Raw genomic sequence first — 19,857 nt, forward strand, 5'->3', positions numbered from 1 at the left:
TGGATGCAAGTGTATCTTATCCAATGTAAGGTAATCTGCTCCTCCAATCCCTCTCTGGTGTCTAAGTACACCAAAAAGAAAGCCATTGATTTGTTTCCTGATGTAATGTATGACTTGTCATAGTCCAGAAAAGTGCCCAGTTCATTCTCAATGTGGGTGAAGATATCCTCAAACCAAAAGTGAAGGGGGAGACCAGGTAGTTTGACCTAAAGTGGTCCAGCCCCTAGTTGTTCCCACTCAGGATCGAATAACGGGCTCCATCTCTTGAGAAATATAGGGGCCATTTCGATGTTCCAGTACTGTGATAAGACCCATGAGGTGTAGTTCTCCCTTTGAAACCTAAGTGTAAACCATCCCTGGGCCAGGGTGGTAATAGTCGGGATCTCCTTGAGAATATTCCCCCAAATTTCCATGACCCAGAGGCGCAATTGGGCAACTGTGTACGCTCTTCCTCTAAATATTCCCACCAAAACCTTATTTTCTGTATCCACAACATCCCACATTTGCACCCCTTCTCCGAAACAGAGGGACATATCCTTACGGGAGACTTTGACACACTTCAATTTTTTATCTCTGTTGGAACAGGGAGCTATCGGACGGTCCTGAAGTGGATCCTGTGAGCCTGGGGTATCCTTCTGAGATTGAGAGTTATAGGTCCGAGGGTTCACAGTGGAATGTCAAAGTAGCTGGACGGGGAAGTCGATAGTCTGGGCTCAGTAGAAGTATGTGGGAATGGGGGAGAATCCAATGGGAGTGGTATGAATTTTGCTGCAGATGAAAACCCTACTGATGAGGGGAGAGCAGAGGAGGGTGGTTGTAGCGAAGATTCCAGAGGTAGTGAATCAAATGATGGAGAGGGTGGGATGCATGAAGCAAGGAGGTAAATAGTGGTCGAAGAAAGGGGAGGGTAGTCAAGTCCAAGAGAAGTGATAGAGAGAGCGAAGAACAGTAGGTTGGGCATGGAAGGGCCAAGATCGGAATGGACATGCAGTAATCCTGACTGCAATGGAAAGGGTGTTCCCAAGGGGCCTAGTAGCTGACACCTCGAGAAAAGTGCTAGGGATTTACTAGATGGATTTGTAGGGATTTGGATCTGTAGAATAATCAACCATGTCCTCATCCATAGCCGACATGCTGCAGTCAATCCCAGGGACAGCGAGAAACAGACTGTGGAGCCAGTTGACAATGATATTGGAATGGTTGCACAGAAGATCATGATGGTGAAGTTGCCTGTGCAACAGGGGAGGTCGCGATGTGTAGCAACAAAGTCTACAGTAAAGGTTGATATGCAAACCGTAGCCGTGCTCCTTCAGGGTTTCAGATCGGCGCACCATCTTGTCCATTTTACCACACATATGCTCTACTATAGTAGTAGTGACTTTATAAAAAATGACTTCTTTAGATCTATTGTCACTACTTGGAAATGGTTTCTTGATGTTCTTTCCTAGAGCAATCCCTTTACAAACATGCTCAAGATCTATTTGCAATTTATGGACACCTAAAACTATTTGATTCAATTCAGGTAATGCTCTCTAATGAAGGTGACCATATCTTCTATGCCATGGATCACTTGAATCGATTTCATCATGTATAAGGGCTTGAGTTGGTTGACTCACAATCCTATACAATCTTCCTTCACGAATCACAATAAACCTAACAACATTTATACTTCGAGCCCTTTGACCATACAATTACTTTTTCATCCACAAAAGCTACTCTATCTCCTTTATCTTCTAAACATGAAATATCGACTAGATTATTTTTCAAACATGATACATATAGAAGATTGCTAAGATGAACAATGTTACCATACTGTAACTCAACGGATTCCTTCCCAATTCCTTTGATTGCATAGCCGTGGTTGTCTCCAAGCTATACCCTTTGGGATAACCTATTTTGCATCATGTTAGTAATATTTACACGATCTCCAATCATATGTCTTGATGCACCACTATCTACCAGCCACATGTCATCATCATCTGCAATAGAACGTGTTAGATAAAAAAGGTAAAATAAATCTTTTTCACCTTTAGGCTTCTTTGGATGTCCATCTTCAATGTCATATGTAGAAGCATATTGTTTTCCCTTTCTCTTTTTTTTATTAGCCATCTCAGTACAATCCTTTTTATAATGTCTAAACTTCTAACAACCATAACATTTAATTCTTTACAAATCCTTCTTATTTTGAGGAGGAGGTGATCTTCTTCCTAACTTCTTGTTTTGCAAGCCAAAATTATTCTTTCCTCTATTCTTCTTGAAGCGAGATACCAGTACCAGAATGATGAATCAAATAAATGTCTAACATATGATTTATACATCTGGCTCTTGTCTGATAATCTCTGAAATTAGGTTTTAATGAGTTATAAATTTGGCTCTTGTCTGATTATCTCTGAAATTGGGCTTTCCAATTTTATGTAATTACCATTTATTTAGTTAATTTAAATGTGTTTTTAATTACATGAGGTAGAATGGTGAGCTTTAAGTTATTTCTGGAGGGGTGACCAGGTGGGTGAGAAGGTCTTCTGTTAAGGTATCTTTTGGTGTGTTATATTTTTATTAAGATATTTATTGAGTGTGTTATTTTTGGTGGAAAAGTTACCAATTTGAAATTTTATGAGCACAAAAAATTCCAGTAATATTGAGATATTTTTTGAAAGAGTTATGTCAAGGTATTTTTCCAGTAATATTGAGATATTCTTTGAAAGAGTTATGTGAAGGTATTTTTCTGGGGTAAGGGTTGCCAATTAGAAATTTCATGGATAGTAAAAATCTACCCATGTTGTTCGCATAAAAAACCATTTACTTTTTTTATAAATTATCAATAATATCATCTATATCAATTTAGATAATGTGAATGTTCTATGGGAAGCATGATATGCTCACCCAGGTGGACTTTCTGATGTAATGGATTTGCAGATGATGTTTATGGGAGTGGTTGATGATGAGCTTTATGGGAGGGGTTGAAGATGGTAGTCATTTTTGGGAAAATTAAACTATTTCAAGGTGCATCAAAATTCAATTAAGTGAATTTCACACAACTCCAATGGTAGTATCCCAGTGTTGGGCAGATCCTTCCATCCAACATTGGAGTCAACCCAAAACTCAATTGAGTGAATTTCACACAATTCCAATGGTAGTATCCCGTTGTTGGGAAGATCCTTCCATCCAACATTGGAGTCAACCCAAAACTCAATAGAGTGAATTTCACACAATTCCAAAGGTAGCATCCCACTCCATCCAACATTGGACTCACCCCCTATCTAGGCAAAGATTGAGTATGAAAGTCACCTATAAGAGAATTAAACTATCTCAACGGGGCATCTAAGCTCAATTGAGCTTTGGCACAATTAGGGTGATAGTTTTCTATTGGTGGGTGAATCATTCTTCCATTCAACATTGGAGCCAACCCCAACATAGGCAGAGATTGAGGATGGAAATCAGTTCTAGAAAAATTAAACTATCTCAAGAGGCATCTAAACTCGATTGAGCTTAACACAATTCTAATAATAGTATTGAGCTTGACACAATCCTGATAATAATTTCTCACTGATAAAGAAATCATTCTTTCGTCCAACATTGAAACCAACTCCTATTTACACTCAAGCTATGTTCTTAGAAATTTTATATTTAACGGTTATAAATTATTTTATGTCAGCCATGACGGAATTAACTGTTGTGATATAAATACTGAAAACCATACTATTTTTTCTGAATTTATCGGGAAAAGAATCCTGGTTTTTGAATTATTTGCAGGAGCAGAAATTGCCAGCAGGAGAAGCAGGGTGCCAAGCATGGGAATAAACTATGGGCGCTTGGGGGACGACCTGCCTCCGCCGGAGCAAGCAGTGGCGCTGATAAAATCTCTGGGCTTTGGACAGGTCAAGATCTTTGACTCCGATCCGAACATTCTCAACGCTCTGGCCAACACCAGCCTCCGCGTGGTGATGGCAGCGACCAACGAAGAGCTCGAAACCCTAGCTGCCTCTCCCGCCGCCGCAGCAGAATGGCTGGACCAGCAAGTCCGGCCACACCTGCCCGCTGCCCGGATCCGCATGATCACGGTGGGCAACGAGCTCCTGAGCCACCCGGAGATCAACCAGCCGCGCTGGCCCCTGCTCCTCCCGGCAATGCAGAACCTCCAGGAAGCACTGCAGGCGGCGGGGCTGAGCCGCCAGATCAAAGTCTCCACCTGCATTGCCATGGACGCCCTCAACGTCTCATACCCGCCCTCCGCCGCAAGGTTCCGCGCCGACATCGCCGATTCCGTCCTCCGCCCGGTGCTCCAATTGTTGTCCTCCACCAAGTCCTACATTTTCCTCAACGCCTACCCCTACCTGGCGTGGTCCGACAACAGCAACGACATACCGCTGGACTACGCTCTCTTCGGCCCCGGAGCCACTGTCGTGGCCGACGGGGATCTGCAATATGGTGACCTGCTGGATGCCCAGGTAGATTCCTTCGTCGCCGCCATGGAGGACCTCGGGCTCCCGGGTGTGAAGATCGCGATCAGTGAGACAGGGTGGCCCACCGCCGGGGGCCCCGATGAGGTCGGGGCTTCCGTGAGCAACGCTGCTCTGTACAATGGAAGGCTAGTTAAGAAAATGATGTCGAATCCCCCCAAGGGTACCCCGAGAAGGCCCGGAGTTGGCATGCCCACCTTTATTTTTGCTCTCTTCAATGAAAACCAGAAGCCTGGGCCTGTGACCGAGAGAAATTGGGGGCTTCTCTATCCCAATGCTTCTCACGTTTATACCCTGAATTTTTGATCTCTGTAATTAGGTTCCCATACTCTGTAATTAGATTCCCATAGGCACTAATTTCCACTTTCCATTCATTCATTTCGATTATTTTTTGAAATCTTTTGAGTAAATCGTGATTGAATTTGTATGCCAGATTCTGTGGCCTAGGCAGTGAAATTGTATATCATATTCTGTGGCTCAAGATTGTTATGCAGCCAGCTTGTTTCAAATGTAATAATAAATAGCACTAGTGAAACTCCTCAACTTCAATTGTCATGAACTACATTGAACTTCCATGAAACTGAATAAAATCACTGATAAGCAAGTGTCGTTCCTTTAAACTGTGGTGAATGATCTTCATGGGTATGTACATGATGTTTTGATATGAACATGCATCAAAATTTTGATTGGAGATATGTGGTTGTGTTTTACTCAAAATATAGAATAACATCGAAAATGATTCATGAGAATGTAGATGAGTTGTTATAAAGATATTATTATTCAGTTTTGGTGGCTAATTGTGATCTTATTAAGTAGAGTATTTTATTAAGTAGAGTATTTCATTGCAAGACATTGTTGTTTGATTTGGTGTTGAATCAAGTACTTGAGTGCCTTGTTTCTTAATTAATGAATGAAAGAGAATTGTCCATCCAATGTTTGTCACAGTTTCAAACAAGATATTGTAAGACAAGTAAGTGATTTGCATAGTGTTTTCCGCTTTTTCCTACATTTATTTTGGTGGCCACACTTGAGCTATCTTTTCCCAACATTGGTGACTTAGGACATTTAGATTCTATCACAAGGCATTCCTTCTTTTTCCTTTGATGTGTCTATCGATGTTAATCTCATGGCTACACATGGACCACCACTTCCTAACTCTGAGCAACATATTAGAGGCATTGGTTCTAGATTACTTTGTTAGATGTGCTATATTGGTGGTGGACTATATAACCATGGCTCGAATATTGTGAATGCTATTGTGCTTGGAATGATTCTTGTATAAACATTCCCTAGATATTTTGAGACTTCATTGCTAGATGCAAGTTGCGTTAACCCATTTACTACCAATTTGTAGGAGCTCAAATGTTGAACTATTGTCTATTGATCTGTACAATGATAAGATGTTAAAACTTCAATATGTAACTTGATATTATTAGTTACTATTAAGTTGTGGGAATCACATCCTAAGCCTTTTGTTTAGTTAACATTAGATTCTTCACCTTCCACATTCGATACATTCTTATTCTTTGTATAAGTATTCAAATTGCTTTTGGTATGCTAATAGATCATCTTAAAGATCATTACTGAAATGTAAAAGAAAAAATCTTGGAATGGTACTAGTTACTATGACTTATTGTGGTTGGAATGATGAATAGTCATGATCATATTTTACTATTTGTTTAAGGCCTTAGATCAATTTGTATTATCCATTCTACCATTATATGTCTCCATATCATTTTTTAATGATGACTTCCTTTGTTTGACACGTGCATTTTATGATGAGAAGACAATCTCGTTGCATGTGGATTTTGTAGCACTTTTTGAGCTTATTGATAGTTATAAGGGTATGACTAAATTCTTTGTTCAATGTGGTTGGAGATATCTCGTTGATATTCAATATAGTATAGCTTCATTAGAACACTTTCAACATCAACAGGTTTTTTTCTATCTATGTCTTTTTGGCAAGATTATTGTCGATGTTCCTGCCTTTACCATTTGTGCATATTAATGTGATACTTGGATTTCAATTTCATTGTGTTTGCTTCACCAATTCCAAAGAGATTCATTTGAATATGCTCTTTCATGGCTTTTGTAGTTAGATTATAGGTTTGCTTCATTTGTTCTTTTGAGGTTCTTTTGAAGGTTTTGGAGATAGTTCTACTGGTTGACTCTTTGTTTACACTTAATCATGTATTGTTGTTGTTATTACTAGTCCTTGATATAAGAAAATTTTGCTAATCTTTGCAACTTATTAGAGTTATAGTTGTCATTGACAATGAATGTCAATGTGATGCCATCTTCCTATGTATATGTATATTTTCTCTAGTCAACATTAAGAGGAAATGTTAAAATATGCTAAATGTTGATGTCAATATGATTGATTGTGTAACAATTAAAGTCATTTGGTGGCATATATATATATATATATATATAGGAGGATGAAACTACATTTTTCCTAGTGCTACAAACCCTAAGACACAAAATCTCTACAATCCAAAAATCCTAACCTTAGGACTTAAGGTAGCGATGGGGAACATGGGCCCTAGGGAGTTTATTTGGCACATCAACTTCTTGAGACCAAAACATTTGCATACAAGTTATGTTTTTGGTGTTTAGTGGACCATCTCAAAGCTATTTTTTAGCTCTATGTGTTTGGCAAAGATGTCAACATTGCTAGCAATACAATGGAAGGGGTTAAAACATGCACTTGAAGTTAAGGGCCCACATGACTATTGTAAATTTTCCAAGGTTTAAGGCTATTTTTTGAGATAGTTGGATTATGTTGGATTATAATCAAGTCTCTTGTTTACAATAGAAAATAACACATAAGCAACTTATATGTGTTATTTTCTAAATAATTATTTCTCCAAAATAGATATATATATATATATATATATATATAGATTAGTCAATAAAATCCACAAAGTTTCTTTGCTTACATTTTTCAAGTCTTCACTCACTTGCTCAGTGAATATCTATTCTTATTTCCTAATGTTTGATGTGCATAACAAAATAAAACAAACATTTGCTTTACCATTATTGATGATATTGACCTTACATGTCTTTTAATATATAAATATATTTCATTACAATCTTTATATCAATGAAATATATATTGGTATCATATTAGCAAAATTTGCTAATCTTTGTAACTTATTAGAGATTAATAAAGTTGTCATTAACAATGAATGTCAATGTGATGCCATCTTCCTATGTATATGTATATTTTCTCTAGTCAACATTAAGAGGAAATGTTAAAATGTGCTAAATGTTGTGTAGTGGCCACATTTGTTAATGCACTTAAATGTCAATATGATTGTTTGTGTAACATTTAAAGTCCTTTCATGGCATATATATATATATATATATATATATATATATATATATATATATAAGAGGATGAAACTAGATTTTTCCTTGTGCTACAAACCCTAAGACACAAAATCTCTACAATCCATAAATCCTAACCCTAGGACTTAAGGTAGCGAAGGGGAATATGGGCCCTAGGGAGTTTTTTTGGCACATCAACTTCTCGAGACCAAAACATTTGCATACAAGTTATGTTTTTGGTGTTCAGAGGACCATCCCAAAGCTATTTTTTAGCTCTATGTGTTTGGCAAAGATGTCAACATTGCCAACAATACAATGGAAGGGGTTAAAACATGCAATTGAAGTTAAGGGCCCACATGACTATTGTAAATTTTCCAAGGTTCAAGGTTATTTTTTGAGATAGTTGGCTCAAATGGCTATTTGGATCATGTTGGATTATAATTAAGTCTCTTGTATTATAACACATAAGCAACTTATATGTGCTTTCCTAAATAATTATTTCTCCAAAATAGAAAAAAATAAATTATTAGCCAATAAAATCCATAAAGTTTCTTTGCTTACATTTTTCGAGTCTTCACTAACTTTCTCAGTGAATATCTATTCTTAGTTCAATGTTTGATCTACATAACAAAATAAAACAAACATTTGCTTTACCATTATTGATGATATTGACCTTACATGTCTATTAATATATAAATATATTTCATTACAATCTTTATATTAATGAAATATATATTGGTATCATATTCAACTACTTTAACCAAGGTTTTCTTCTTCCTATCATTTAGGTCTAGTTTGATTAGATTTGTGATTCTTTTCCTTAACTAACAATTTACTTGGGTATTAGTTTCTTATAGTAATTTTTTTATTAAACAAAGTCTTTCGATAGAAGATATTAAACAATATCTTCATGCTAATTCTCATCATTTCCCAGCTCAAAAGCTTTTCCTTAGCAACTAGAGCTTTAAGAGTTTTTGATGAGAACCATCTCAAGGAAGAGAAAGCACATCTCCTAAGTGTTTTCTTTAATAATGGGTATAGTAGACACCAATGTATTAAGGCTTTCCTTAGAGCTGAAAAAGGTCCTAGTGCTAAGAAGGATACCAAGGATTGATTTTCTAGTGTTCATCTTCCTTTTATCCAAGGGACCACTGACAAGATTGCAAGGATCCTAAGGAAGCATAAGGTGGCTTCAACCTTTCAGCCTTTAAATACCATACGAAGCTCCCTTAGATCTGTAAAAAATCCAGTGAACCCCAAGAATATGAAGGGTGTTTACGTTATCCCATGCCCTTGTGGGACTCCCTACATTGGTGATACTAGTCACTCGATTAATCAAAGGATCTGTGACCATGCTGCTAACATTAAGCATGGCAGGACCCGCTCCTTTGCTTTGGCGGAGTGATGAGCCCCAAAAATGGATAATTATATGGGTTCATTCAGCCTCATAATTCGACTTAATCCACCATTCTCATTAGTTTATTGCATGTTTTTTTTTTTATATTTATGCTAATAGAGTGAATTGGGTTAATCATTATGCCAACAAGTCTAACTGCAGTCTTTTTGGTTAATTTGGAGACAAAATCAAAGGTTTAAATGAGCACTTGGCAGCCAAATTCGTGGAGAGGATTTTTAGGAAGGTGTCCCCTTCATTTATGGGCCCTTACCTCGAATTCTCCACCATCAGCTTAGAGTTCAAGGGCCACCAAATCAATTATCACAAGGGCCGCCAAGCAAGGGCTAGTAAAGGTGTTGTTAACTACAAGTTTTGGCAGCTGAGTTCCTAAAGTTTAGGAGGGCTGTTGGGGTCCTCAATTTGTATAAATAAGAAGGCTTAGGGCCTCATTTCAGTTAGTCACTTTGTAGGCAGAAGTTAGCTAGTTTGTAGTTCGATTTTAGTCATTTTTTAGGTAGTAGGTTAGCTCTGTATTTCAGCACATTTTCAAGTTTTCCTTGTGGACAATTTTTGGAATGTAACTATTCTTCTGATCAATAAAGATGAATCCAGCTTTGCACCAGCTCTAAATCTCTCTTAGGAGGCTGTAGCTCTTGGGGTTGGGCCCATATCAAGTGCCCTGTACCTCCTTTGTTTACCTTTATGTGTTTTTGTTGCATTCTTAGAATAAAATCTGCTATTTAGATTTAAATCTTGTTTTGTTGTTTAGGTTGCTTTTGATGATTAAAAAGGTTTTTCATGTTCAGATTTAGTTGATAGGTTAATAACAGGGAAGATCTTCAGAAAAAGGGCCATCAAGCACCTCTGATTTCACCTCTCTCTCAGTGGGATCAGGAGTTGGGATCAAGGTGACCTTGCTGCCACCAAAAACACTGTCTTCGCTTCGCCATGCAATCATTAGTGTTCGATTTTTAATTGCAGAAGTTGGTTACATGTTCAGATTCTTGATTGATTCGTTGCATAGTTATTATACATGGTTTCATTGCAAATAAACTTATGTTCATTCTCTTTACTATTAGCTAAATCAGATTAGGTTAATGTAACTAGGTCTCTGATTTTCCAAGTCTTTGTTGGTTCATTTGGAGAAACAACTTGCAGAGCACCCGTACCACTTCTCTATCTTCTCATACTCCATCAATCCCACATGCTCCATCCTCTGACTCAGATTCTTTCTTCACGTTTGCCATTTGCTCACTTTGCCCTAATTCCCATATTTTCGTGCAACATTGCTCCACTCCTCCTTGAACAAATCCAACCATCCTTGCCACTCCTCAGCTCCATTCCCCAAGTCCTGGACCTCCTCACACCCTTATCTCACCTCCATACCCACTCCTTCATCTTTCTTCCTCCATCCATCCTCCAAAATCCCATTTCTGAACATCCTGTAGAAAATTACAGAACATCCTGTAGAAATTCCAGAACATCCTATAGAACCCCTGCAGACTTCATGTAGAAGCTCACGAAAGTGGTTTCTTGAGATCCGATCACTGTGAAACTCTCAGGAATGGTGCTAGGTGTTATCACTCAGGTTGTCCCTCAGGTTGTAAAAAGGGATACGGCCGAGGTAACCACAGACCAACTTTGGACTACAGGTTCTAGCCAACCTGCAATCAGAGAGGGCTCTCTCTTTCTGATTTAGATTTGTTGAAAATGATTTTAGGCTAGGTATTGGGTTTGAGGGGTTTTTGTTTTGGTTTTGGTGGGAAGATTGATGTCTTCAAGTAGAGAGGCTAAGCATAGTCTAATAAGTTTCAAACCATTGGGCATGGAGTCGAGGAGGAAGATTGGTGGTGTGTTTTCTCGGTCACAGGAGAGATATGTGGAGCAAGGTAGCTGCACATGAAACAATGTTTCAGGTTTAAAGGATGGAATGAATGCTAAGGAATGAGAGGCAATCAAGAATCTCTCTTTCAGCTTAACAGAGGGAAGTAACAGAGCTTTACCTAGGGGCAATAAAGAATCCCTAGATAATTGGCCAACATAGGGGAATTAGGGTAAATATGAGCCAGAAGGAATTCATATTCATTACCAATTCATTCAGATGAAAACATATAGAAACAGCAGAAATTGAGCATAGAGTGCTGTAAACAAATTCTAAGCTAATCTTTCTTTCTGCTATTCAGATAGTGGTTAACAATAAAACAGAGGTAAGATGCACTTATTGTTCCAGGTTGCAGCACAAGAATTCCACATTTAGTCTCCAGAAATCTTTAACAACACATCACACCGTCATACTCCAACTCTTCAACAGTCTTTGATTATAGAAAAAATCTCAGGTATACAGTGCGAGTCTCTAGTGAGAGTTATCAATCGACCAACCCTTGAAACAATATAGTGGGTCGTATATATAGAAGGAAAAAAAAACTCTTCAAAACTGCTTATTTACAGTTTGACCTAAACAAGTCTGAAAGAAGGATGATTACTTTAACCTAATCCTATCAGAAATAAATGCGTGAAAATATCTTAGGCTGCGCTGAGGGCAGCCGTATCAAAACTGAGTAAATTATGTTGTCCTCGGTGGCTTGGTGCAGTGTTTTCTGAAATAAATGAGCATGGGTTTCTGCTTCTTTGTTGTTTGGTGGCTTTGAATGCTTTAAAGGGCAAGGATGGGTTTACGCCTCTTGACGTGACTTTCTGGGAACTCATTAATGCTCAGGTGCTTTGAGCCCCTAAAAAAATCTTGGCTGATACTCTTTGGCTCTTCTTCTTCCTCTGATACTCTTTGACAATAAACTGGGCTGATGCTCTGATGTGCTGTGCGTTAAATCAACATTTAATGGTCGTTGTTCGGTCCTCGGTTTCCTTCAAAACTATCTTCTGCTCCTTTCTGAGTGCTTCGCGAAGAAAAAAGGGTCATTCGGCGCCTTTCGGGCTTGCTGGGGGCTACGTGATGAAAAGATTCCTCATTCTGGCCCAAATTATCCAGCTGTTATCACAAAATCATGTACTGATGGCTGCTAATCAGTTAGAATTTATGTAACTATTTCAGACCAGACTCTTGGCTAAGGATTAGCCTCCCTAACCTGAGAGGGCTCTCTCAAGACAAACTACTGATTGTAATTAACACTAAGAGGGCTAACTCTTGAAATGAGAACTTAATAAACATGTTGGTTGGACAGACAACATAAGATTTCTTCCATTGGGCTCATGGAGTCAAACACCATTTCAGTAAACCATTCAACTACTCATTCATGGAAGTCAAGGCATGTAATGTTTAAACACTCAAAACATTTTACCAATGAACCTCAACTCATAAATATACACAGGAAATCTGAGCAACAAGGAGAATTCAGAGTGTTTGTATATCTATAGAGTTGTAAAACACAAAAGATAAGACCAAACCAGATACATCTTGAGCATTTGAACAAAGTATGAATCTTGAGATGAAAAAGTAGTCTATTATATTACTGCAACAAGTTTTTTACATAAGCCAACATAAAAACTCTGTTTTTTTCAAAAAAACATCCAACCCCTATTACATCCCAGTTTGATTCATATATAGGACTACATGCTTAACCACCTCGAGCTTCCTCCTCCAGCATGAGGGGAGCATCGAAGGTTGCTATTCACTACCCTTATCTACTGCATAACTAATTCATTAATTACATGATAGCTGAACTGTAATTACAAATGGTCTTCATTTACTCAAAACCCAAAATCTGTCCTCCTCGTAGCATGATGTTTTTCTGAGTCTTGACACATGTCCTTTATCTGCTTTGTTTGAAGTATCTTGGAGGAGAATACATTGAACGAGCTAGCTTTGGATCCTTGTTGCGCACATGGCTCATTAATTGACCATGAGATGTGCTCTGTTTTTACGGTCTCTGTCTCCCAACATTCTTCATCTCTTAAAGAACATGTTCCCTGTTCTCTAATTCCTCATAAACAACGCATATCACCTTACTCTCCAATGAGCTGGAAGCTTTGTGAGCTGAACAAGTGTACAAACACATATCTCCGATAACCTCAACAGAAACCCTAACAATTCGGTCATAAAGTACCTTTAACGAGACTTGAGCTAAAAACAAAACATTCCACCTTTTCAAAATGCACATCTGTCATTCTCTGAATAGTTAGGAGATTCTTTTATGGTTTCCCTTATGTCTTTGAGGCTTTCCCTTCGAAAATTTGCTGACTTCATCATTAAATTCCTTGTTTTTCTTATAAAACAGCACCTACAGCAGTTTCGTAGCGCGCTACGAAACTGCTGTTTTTACCAAAACAGAATGCATTTGCACTAAAGCTTCCTTTACTTGAACTTTTAACTTTTCAAACCTCCTCTACAGGTGCCAAACACTTAGATGACTTCAAAAATAGTGAAACTCAAACAAAATTGACCAAAACTGAAAATATCACCTTTTCCTCAAATCAATGAGCTAGCTGACCTAGCTGCATCTTCAAATTTGAAACTTCTTTCTTTAAAGCTTTGTTTTTGGCTCTCAGAGTCAGGTTCATTTGTCTGAGGAGTTTAGCTTGTTTTAGAGCTGGGACAGTCCAAGTATATACATCAGCCACAGAATCTGTCTGACCCATTAAGTTTTTGCTGCCCTTCAACACAGCTCTTTTATAATTGGCATACCTAACTGCACGCTCCTTAGTCACATTTTTGGCTTTGACAATTTCTTCTTTGGTTGCTCTCACCTGATCTTTCATGGCTGTCTTCACTTGACTCTTTATGGCAATCACATTTCCCCCTTGGGTGATGATGACCTTCTTATCCTTGTCTTTATATTTGACTGCCTCCACTGTTTTTGTCAATACATCAATTACCTCAGTTCTGGGTGACTTTACAGCCTTCTTTGCCTTATGCACTTTCTCCTTTACAGCTTCTTCTTCTTTATTCACTTTCTCAGCTTCTTTAATTTGCTTCCTTGTGACTGGCCTTCTTGGCTTGAACATAAACGCCTCACTAGGCTCATCAAACCTTAATCTTTTCGAAGCTTTTGACTTCTTAGTACTCTCAGGAGAAGATTGGGTCAAATCAATATGCATGGGTTCAAGATGCACTGGTTCTCCCTGTTCAAATTCAATAGCCTCAAGTAGGTCACTTAGACTGGCCTTTGAAATTGGACTTTCTTCCACAGCCACTGATTTACCTTTCTCCTTGCTCAGTTGACCCCTAGTTTTAACTCTTGATGCTTTTTCAGATTCAGCTGATCCATGAACATCCTTCTTTTGCTTGACTTTTCCCTTTGATGATGACTGAGGTGACTGAGATGGCTCTTTAATAATCAAGGGTTTGACTGGTTTGTTCAACTGAGATTTAACTTTCTTTTTCTCACTAGCCTCCTTCCTAAGCTCAGCAATAGTGGGTTCCTCCATCAATTCTTCTCTTTCTCTGAGTGGCTGTGGGGTGAGGCCTGTCTTGCTCTGGAACCCGGCCATATAAATGAAAGAATCCCAATCCCTACCAATCTTCTGCAAGGCATCCATCACTAATAGTTTAACTAGGCCATGATGAAACAGTGATGACTCACAATCGTCCTTCCTCAATTGAATTTTATCACACATCTTACTGAGGCTTCGAAACAAGTAGAATGGAAGATCTATAGGTGCTTTACCCGTGAAATGCAGCAACAACTTGAAATGATATGAATAAACTTTGTTATACCTGCCCTCACAAGTTAAATATTTTTGAATACAAGTAAGAAGCATAGCATAACTCTCCTTCACATAACTTCTAGGCACAGCCTTGGTCAAATCTTCATTCACATAGGCTTCCTTCAAGAATATCTTACAGGGGCTCATATCAAACTTGAAATTTTTGAACCACTCCTGGCCTCCTCTAGGAATCTCAGTTACCCTAGCAATAGCCTCTGGAGATACTGGGAATTCTAACATAGACACTTTGGAACTCAAGCCTGTAAAATTCAATGCAAATTCTTTTGTTACCTGAGTGTGTCCTCCCTTCAGCTTTTCACAAAAACTCCAGCAACCAACGTCTTTGAAGGCCTTTTTAACACCTTCCTCCCTCAATGTCAAGTCTAATCCTTCGGGTTCTTCTCTTTGACACCTTCCTGATCGATGCTCTTTCTTCTCCATTACGCCTTGGAAACTTTTGCACACAATAACACCGGCAGCTTCAACTCAACAGGCAACTTCAAACTTTAGAACACGGGCTCGCTTGCAATGCAGCTCTCTTGAAGAAGAAATTCGGGCTCATTACAATTCAAATAGCTTAACATGTAAGCTGGCCGCTTCAAATAATAATAATAGAACATCATGACACAACCATGCATGACAAGGATATTTAAATGAACTTAATGTGCATGACTCTGAACCTATCGGGGGAATGATGCCTCTTAATTGTTTGGAAGGTACATAAACTGACAACAATCCGACCGGACACAATGACTCATCCCTGGACATGACATTTTAAGAATGTGCGCTGCAAAATCCCGAAACCGCGATTTCGTAGCGCAGACAGTTATAATTCAGTGACATGTGCTGCAAAATGGCTGGCGCTACGAAAAGGCTTAAACATTACTATGCTGCAAAATCAGCCAATCAAACAGTGCTGCGAAACTGTGAAAAGGACAAATGACACATACGAGACAAGACATATCTTAATCAATCATGATGAAGGGTGACTCGTGGTTTTGAAAATGATTGTTAACAATATCATTGAAGAACATGACCCCTAAGTGGTAAGCATAGGACAACAACCATATAACATTCATTTTTACTCATGAAATTTTGGACTTAACTTATATACATGCAACTGCAGTTCTCAGTGATAACACCAGCGATGCTCACGCATCAAAAACTGCCTTAGAAACTGATTCCGGGGCTCCAGAGTACGATTTTCGCCCTTCGTGCCAAAATTGCTGATGACGTCAGCATGACGGGACCTTGTACGACGGATGACGTGGCAGGATGATGTCAGCATGATGACATCATCACGTACGGAGGTGACGTGGCAGTACGATAGGGGACACGGTGGTAGGACACGTGGCAGGGTGACTCGGTGGTACAGTGGCAGGAGGCCACGCAGGCGGATGACGTGTCATGGTGACTGGGCAGGGGGATGATGCAAGCGGGTGACATCACTAGGCAGGAGGCGGTTTCCGGTTTTGGGGCGCACCGCCTTTGGACAGAGGTGGTTTTGGGGGAGGGGGCTCCGCCACAGCCCAGAAGGCAACGCGTGGCGGGAGTATGGCGGGAATACCGCCCATCTCCCGGACGCTAACCTTCGGGCGGCTTGGAGATGGGAAGGCCCGCCCACCGTAGATCTGTGGGGCGGGTGATCTGACGGCTGGTGGTGAAGGTGAGGCGGCGGAGGGATAAGGGGCGGGAATATACACAGAATATTCCAATTTTAATAATGCGCGGCGGTGGGTTAAAACTTAGGGAACGACGAAGTTTGAGGGTTGTATGGGTTTAATGAGCGCGGATAAATGTTTTTATGAACAAAACTTAGGGTAAGGGAGCCAAAAGTGGGTTTTTAAGGGTTTTAGGGCTAGGGGAGAGGTTGTTAGCATGACCAGGTGTCATCTAACTCCTGCTATGACACGGATGGGCTAAAAACAGCCCCTGATGGACCATTTTTTCCCTGACTTAGAAGAAATATGGCTATAGTGCCAGGGAGGGGATATTTAATATTTTTGGGATTTATATACATAGTTTTAGCAAGGGAAGGGGATACAGATTAGGGATTTAGATAATACAGTCAGCAGTTAATATGGAGATGACCAGAAAGCGCTAAGTTAAGGGTCCTTAGGCTAATTTTGGGGAAAAGAACTTGTAAAGAAATGAAATCCTTGAGCGAAGCAGACCTTCACCAAGGCAGCTGATATGGAGAATGATAGAACTAATAGGAATCAAGCAGATCTTGACCTCTTTGGGGAAGTTAGTAAGTGACTTGGGAAATGAGAAGAAGGGGAAGTTAGTTATGTCTAGCTCGAGCTCCTCCAGATAAAAACCTGCCTGATAACTGTGATCTGAAAAGACAAGAACACTTTGTAGCACAAAATTGATCATAAATCATCATTCTGCAACCTCACAGCTACCTACCTGGCCTACTTACCTAACATTTTTTCTTCTTTTGATTTGGGTGCACTTAGATTTGCAGACCCAGATTTACAATTTTTCTTTTGAATGTTTCCTATCTAGATCTACACTTATTTCTGCCAAGGGCCCAGATTAAGCAGTTGGGTCCCTTTGATTCTCTACCTATCTACAAATCTGCCAAGATTAAGCTGTTTGGACAGATACATTCTCTATATTCTAAAACAGGAAATTGAAACCTAGGGAGGCCAAGATTAAACTGTTTAGCCTTCCCTTAACTGAATGAACTCTTCAAAATGGAATGACTCATCAAAATTGGAATACAACAGTGGCATTTGGACTAGCACACTTCATGGCATCTTGTGGAAATATGGAACACTGCAGCCTGCAAAGTACGACATATTTGGCATGTAAAAATGTCAATCATGAAAGATGAAGCCCTGTTGCAACAGGAGGCTAACACTAGGGACCCCTTAGGCCCTCTTCTAACCTTCCCAACCTCATGTAAGCATTTCCTTTCGCCAATCCACCTCTGCATAGTAAAAAATAGTTAAAGCACATGCACAATAATTCTGCCAACTTACTCAAAAATACAAAAAGATGTTTCTTTTCAGATGTTACTGTAGAAGTAGCTTAGACACATGCATTTTACCTTCCTAGAAGTCAATGGCATCTCTTTCTGTAGCTTTCATCACTCTCCTTGCACCAGTAGGGTTAGTCGGTAAAATTAGGGTTGGCTAGGGTTTGCATTTCCTTTCCGCTTTCAGTTTCTTTTTGCAAGTAGATTAGCCTCCTTTGAGTTAGCTTTCATCCATCAGTTAAAAAGCTTCTTCTAAGAGCTCATAGAGGTTGGCTTAAGCTCCTAGCGGACTTGTGCCAGCTGATCAAGTGACAGTCGTGGCAAGAGCTAGTGCTTGTGCATACAACACTGTCGCTTCCAAGATTGTTACGAACTACCGGGTTGATAAAATTAAAGAAGGGAGTTCCAAGAGTTGTAGCATTATTGCTACAATACTGGGCCCCACCATCTTATTGGCACCATTGCAGGGGAAGCTCAGAGTATTGGTGATTGCTGCTTTTCTTCTATTTTCCACTGCAACCTTCTGCTAAGTAGTTTATTTCATTTCCATTATGCAATTTCGTTTCTGCAAAAGTAGATTAGCATTTCCCGCTTTCATAGATTAGCATTTCAATTCCGCAATTTCAATTTTGCAAGCGTAGATTAGCATTTCAATTCCGCAATTTCAATTCTGCAAGCGTAAACTAGCATTTCATTCCTGCAATTTCATTTGAGCAAAATAGATTAGTCCTTTCCTGTTTTCCTTTCAATTCTGCATTTTCATTTCAGCAAGATAGTTAGTTGCAGTTCAATCTATTTTAGTTTTGTAGGTACAAGCAGAAAAAAACAAAAATCAACCAAAAAGATTTCCTTTCATGCCTTGTAGGAGTAGAGATAATTCGGAAAAATGATTGCACAACACCTCCACTGCTTCACACAGCCAACCTTCTCTCTTCTTCGATGGCTGTGATTAAAGAACCCTTAGGTGAACAGCAAGACATATTTTAAGAACCTCAAGGGAAGAAGAAGAAGAAATCATTCCTCTAGAGCAAATGGCTACAAGCAGAAATGTTGGGAGCAGTACCTTATCCAAAAATGAATTTGCAAATCAGATGGAAGATTTCAAGAGCGAGATGAGGCAGTTTCTTGCCATGCAACTGGATACCTTGCAGATCCAAAGGAAGCAAAAGGAATCCAAGAGGGCTTTGGACATCTTTTGTCCTAGATGCAATAGGAAGCATCCTAGGAATGAATGTCTAATGCACTCCCTAGAAGTGTGTTTTGTCTGTGAAGAATACCATCCTACGAATTAGTGCCCTTCCTTGCCTGGACTTAAAGCTGCATATTAGAGAGCCAAAGGAGCCAGTGAATCACTCTATTTTATGAACCAAAGGAGGCCACATGGACCCATAGCCTACTGGCAGGGAATGCAAGGGACATCCCAGACCTATTACGACCCCTATCAAGCCACTTCCATGCCTTCTTGGGGTCCCCCTACTCATCCTTCCTAGTCCACACCCCCTCCTTGGTCGTATCCTCCTCAATACCATGCTTCTCCAGTTGCTCATTTGTTTCACTCTTATGCTCAACCACAACCTCAGTGGAATGCACCTCATAAGGGGTGGAGGCCCCAGTACAACTCTCCTTCCACTCCTTTACCTTCGCCACCTGCCCAACCACAACCCCATCCACATCCATCTCAAATATACACCCCCACTCAACTACCCATACCACCATTTCCAAACACGCACATTGGAATAACTCAACCCAATTTGCAAAGCTGAGGCACAACATGTCCAAATGACTCCTCTTGAGCTCGATGATCTTCACCATAGCTCAGGAAGAGTATTGCAAAACAGAGATTATATTGTCAACATTGAAGGACCAAAGGCAAAAGAAGATTCAAAAGAAAATATCAAAGAACCATGGGCTTCACTTGATGAAGAGAAGGCATCAAAATTAGATATCGAGAGAGTTCCCTCATGGTTACCATCAAATCTTCAATGTATTCAAGAGAAAGATCAACAAAAAGAGGAAGATGAGAA

At 39.5% G+C, this 19,857-nt stretch overlaps 1 pseudogene; it reads left to right on the top strand.

Moving 5' to 3' along the window:
• Window positions 1–3,726: 3,726 nt before the first annotated feature.
• LOC149252567 (putative glucan endo-1,3-beta-glucosidase A6 pseudogene) lies at window positions 3,727–5,029 on the top strand (annotated as a pseudogene).
• The last annotated feature ends 14,828 nt before the right edge of the window (window positions 5,030–19,857 follow it).

The sequence above is a fragment of the Pinus tabuliformis genome, chromosome 7 (assembly GCF_031772625.1).
Source record: "Pinus tabuliformis cultivar Carrire ecotype Pingquan chromosome 7, CPIR1, whole genome shotgun sequence".
Taxonomy (NCBI): Eukaryota; Viridiplantae; Streptophyta; class Pinopsida; order Pinales; family Pinaceae; genus Pinus; species Pinus tabuliformis.